Here is a 5,292-nt window from a genome sequence, read left to right as displayed (position 1 = left end):
ACTGATGCTGAAGCTGAATCTCCAATACTTTGGCCACCTGATGAGAACTGACTCATTTGAAAAGACCCTGATGCTGGGAAAGATTGAAGGCAGGAGAAGGGGATGACAGAGGATGAGACGGTCGGATGGCATCACTGACTCAATGGACATGAGTTTGAATAAACTCCAGGAGTTGGTGATGGACAGGGAAGCCTGGCATGCTGCAGTCCATGGGGTCTCAAAGAGTTGAACACAACTGAGTGACTGAACTGAACTGATAATGCATTTATCAGTTTGTCCAATCATTATAAATCAACTAGGTTAGTAAATATTTTGATTAAAGTTGCTTTGATATAAGTTGTTGGACTTTTGGGGAGAGCTCAGGTTTTGGTGTAGTTGAAGGTCACAGACTTGCTGCAGAAAATAGATTAGCACTCTCAGAAGCAGGGCTTCCAGCAATAACAGTACGCAGGGGAGGAAGAGTGAATAGAAAGAACCAAAGGAGGAGAGGGAGCTGGCTGCAGACCTGATGGGAGTGGATGGCCAGTAGATCCATCGCAGTGTTCAGTGGGTGGAGTGAACTTCTTCCTTACAGGGGCCAGTACTGTTGCCCAAGAAAGGGAACCCAGCAAGTAGTTGGGCTGCTGTAATGCTCACCTAAGGTATAGCCTGCTAAAACTGCCATAACGAAATATTTATTAATAATAAGATTAATAAAGGTTTAATAATAACCCAACTATCACAAAATAGTTATCTTCAACAACAGAACTTTTTTATCTCATTCTTCTGGAAGCTAGAAGTCCAAGATCAATGTGTTGGCTGTTTCGGTTTCTTCCAAGGCCTCTCTCCTTGGGTTGCAGATGGTCATTTTCTCATTATGTCCTCTCATGCTCGTGCCTTGGTCAGTGTGTTGTCTGTGTCCTAATCTCCGCTTCTTATAAGGATACCAGTTATACTGGATCAGGGTCCATCCATCTGACCTCATTAATTAGCTCTTTAAGTGCCCTGCCTCTTAACAGTCACTTTCTGATGTCCTAATAATTAGAATTTCAACAGAGAAATCTGGGGAGGCGGGGGACACAATCCAGCCCCTAACACCTAGTAGCAAGATCTGAATCATCTATCTGGTTGAAGCAAAACTCAAAATGCAGCATCCAGTTACCTAACTGAGCCCTATGCAAAACAGGAGAATCAAAACATGATTTTGTTTGTGTTTAGGGTTTGTTTGTTTTTGCATATTTTGATATTTTCAGAAAGCATCAAAGCAGTCATCACGGAAAAAGCAGAAATTTCTTTTATTTATTATACTAGTCCCATTAATTATCCTCTGAGGGTCTAAGCTGGTCTGACGTCATCCTGGCTAAGGACTAAGGGAGCAGCCCAGATAAGTGGGTGGGTAGCCAAGGCAGGGCTCTGGCCTAACATGGGAATTAGAATACAAGTCATAAGACTATCAGTGAATTTCAGTTATAGGGTCCAGATGAGTAAAGAGAGTTGAAAGAGAAGATTACCACTGTGGACAGGGAAAACCACACACTCACTCCTGGCACAACAGATAGGAGACCTGGGACACCAGGCTTGGTTTGCATTCCTGTAGAGTTCTCGAATGGTAGATCCTAAGCAAAGTGGTGGAAACACATCAGCTTTAAAGTGAAAAAGTTCTGAATCAAAACACTAAATAGGTGTCATACTGACTGTGAAACTGTCAGAATATGATCACACCTCTTTGGGTCTCAGATTCAGTAAGTGAAAAAAGTGAAAGCATTAGTCATTCAGTGGTGTTCAACTATTTGTGACCCCATGGACTGTAGCCTGCCAGGCTCCTTTGTCCATGGGGTTTTCCAGGCAAGAATATTGGAGTGGGTTGTCATGCCCTCCTCCAGGGGCTCCTCCCCATCCAGGGATCAAACCCGGGTTTCCTGCATTGCAGGCAGATTCTTTACCATCTGAACCACCAGGAAAGCCCTCAAATTCAGTAAACATCTCTGTAAACATTAATTCTTTCTCTTTACTCTTTTTGCATAGCTGAGTTGGACTGGAGGAGATAATTACCAATTGTAAATTTAATCTAGTGAAAAATAAACCAGAATTAAACAGGGCCAGTAGCAACATGGAATGTATCTTCAGCCACCCGTGCTCACAAAATCACATGTAATAAATCTACATTTTCCTGGCTTTGCATTAATATATTATGCAAATATCTAAGAACAAAGGTATCTCCTTTAATTTCTATCTAATAGTCAAAACTTCCCTGAACACCACATATTAGAGTATTCTCTGTCAAGCTTAAACATTTGCTTATTGCCATAGAAACGTGGTGTTGATATTTCTGGTTGCTAGGAGCGTCATAGCATTGCGTATGTATACAATAGCATTCTGTCAGCTTAGATGTGGGGCTTTTTAATCAGCAGGACTTTCTTTTTCTATGCCAGTACAATAATAGGACGTATAGATTTGCCATGCAAATTTTACATGGATATCTGAACTCACTAATCCAGAGAAATAAAAGCACGAGTATTTAATAACTTATGTTTAGGGTTTTTTTCTTTTTTTCTTTTTTTTTTGCAGCGGCAGCAGAAGCTTCCAGAGTGAATAAATAGATAAAAGCCTTGAAACAAAGCAGATGCCCACCAGTAACAGAATGGCTGAATATATTGTGCTGCACACATATCACAGATACCACGGAGTCATTAAAAGAAGTACATTACAACCATGCCAGATGACAAAAGAATTTCCACCCTGTGTTGTCAAGCGAGAAAAGCAAACTGCATAAAACTATGTTTCTATAGCAATGTTCATAGCAGCATTATTCACAATAGCCAAAAGGTAGAAGCATTTAAAATTCAATTACATAACTCGTAATATTTTGTAACTTAAAAACATTAACATAATCTTAATTTTAAATCTTTTACATTTACTTAAGAATACATTTTATAAAATATGTTCAAATTTGGATTTTAAATGCAATCATGCTTGGAATACAATTACTTTTTAAAATTCTTTCACCATTATCGTTAGAACACAGATTATGTAAAAATCTTGATAACAACCTAATGATTTTTCTGAAATAAAGGCAAGAAAGAAAGTTCGTAGAATAAACACATAATGATTCATGAATTATATATACTTTTATTTTATTAGTCATCTAAAACACTTCCTATTCAACAGTCACCAGACAATAATAATTAAATTTGGTCTTTTGGATATTTTGCCAACTTAGTGACTTTATAAAACCATAGTTTTACAGTTATCTTTCAAATGTCATTATGAAGCTATATTTGTCAGGGTAGGAAGAATTCTACCTTGGTTTTATAGTTTGTTAATTTGATCTGTGATCTTCAAAGGTTTTAAAATATTTATGTGGGCCTCTCTTCCTTTTGAACTAGGCTACAGGAATATTCTGAACAAGTCTGAAAAGTACCCCGAATACATGATTTAGGAGAGTCCTAAGGTTAGAGCCCCTACCCAAGGGCAGAGGCTGCTGGCTCACTATACCTTGTTGCCCAGTATAGTTCAAAGCAGAGAGCCTATTGGCTTTCTGTTTCTAGTTGACACCTGAAGTTCAGTCATTTCATCAAGGAAAAATCATTTCCACACCCATTTTTCTAATTAACAAAACTTTCGGTGTTGGTTAATTTTTTTTTTTTTTTTAATAAAATTAGGATACAGCCTTTGGAGAGTGAGCTTTGCTTAATCTTTCAAGTGCTAACTAACCACCCCTGATGTCTGCATACCTAATTAGGGTAATTCAAATGTTAACTAACTGCCCTTCAGTTCACTTCAGTCACTCAGTGGTATCTGACTCTTTGTGACCCCATGAAGCACGCCAGGCCTCCCTGTCCATCACCAACTCCCGGAGTTCACTCAGACTCACGTCCATCGAGTCGGTGATGCCATCCAGCCATCTCATCCTCTGTCGTCCCCTTCTCCTCCTGCCCCCAATCCCTCCCAGCATCAGAGTCTTTCCCAATGAGTCAACTCTTCGCATGAGGTGGCCAAAGTACTGGAGATTCAGCTTTAGTATCAGTCCTTCCAATGAACACCCAAGACTGATCTCCTTTAGACTGGTTGGGTCTCCTTGCAGTCCAAGGGACTTTCAAGAGTCTTCTCCAACACCACAGTTCAAACTGCCCTTAGGTTGTAAATTACACCAAACTATCATACTATATATCATTGTTCAAACAGCAGTATTTTAAAGTAAATTATGGCACCCCACTCCAGTATTCTTGCTTGGAAAATCCCATGGACGGAGGACCCTGATGGGCTGCAGTCCGTGGGGTCACAAAGAGTCAGACACGACTGAGCTACTTCACTTTCACTTTTCACTTTCATGCATTGGAGAGGAAATGGCAACACACTCCAGTGTTCTTGCCTGGAGAATCCCAGGGATGGTGGAGCCTGGTGGGCTTTCGTCTCTGGGGTTGCACAGAGTCAGACACGACTGAAGCGACTTAGCAGCAGCATAGCCAAGTCTAACAATAACCATATATAAGGGCTTTCTAGTTATGAATTCTGCCACTAATTAACGTGATCCTGTGTACAAACATTACAAAACTTTTCTCTGAAAGGTCAGAAGTCATTCAACTCTATCCTCAGTTTGGTTCAGTTCAGTCGGTCAGTCGTGTCCAACTCTTTGCAACTCCATGGACTGCAGCACGCCAGGCCTCCCTGTCCATCACCAACTCCAGGAGCCTATTCAAACTCTTGTCCATTGAGTCAGTGATGCCATCCAACCATCTCATCCTCTGTCATCCCCTTCTCCTCCTGCCTTCAATCTTTCCCAGCATCAGGGTCTTTTCAAATGAGTCAGTTCTTCGCATCAGGTGGCCAAAGTACTGGAGTTTCAGCTTCAGCATAGTCCTTCCAATGAATATTCAGGACTGATCTCTTTTAGAATGGACTGGTTGGATCTCCTTGTAGTCCAAGGGACTCTCAAGAGTCTTCTCCAACACCACAGTTTAAAAGCATCAATTCTTCAGCGCTCAGCTTTCTTCACAGTCCAACTCTCACATCCATACATGACTACTGGAAAAACCATAGCCTGGACTAGACGGACCTTTGTTGACAAAGTAATGTCTCTGCTTTTTAATATGCTGTCTAGGTTGGTCATAACTTTTCTTCCAAGGAGTAAGCGTCTTTTAATTTCATGGCTGCAATCACCATCTGCAGTGATTTTGGAGCCCCCCCAAATAAAGTCAGCCACTGTTTCCACGGTTTCCCCATCTATTTGCCATGAAGTGATGGGACCAGATGTCATGATCTTCGTTTTCTGAATGTTGAGCTTTAAGCCAACTTTTTCACTCTCCTCTTTCA

Source organism: Bison bison, unplaced genomic scaffold (genome assembly GCF_000754665.1).
Source record: "Bison bison bison isolate TAMUID 2011002044 unplaced genomic scaffold, Bison_UMD1.0 scf7180017864473, whole genome shotgun sequence".
Taxonomy (NCBI): Eukaryota; Metazoa; Chordata; class Mammalia; order Artiodactyla; family Bovidae; genus Bison; species Bison bison.
Note: the sequence above shows the minus strand (reverse complement) of the source record.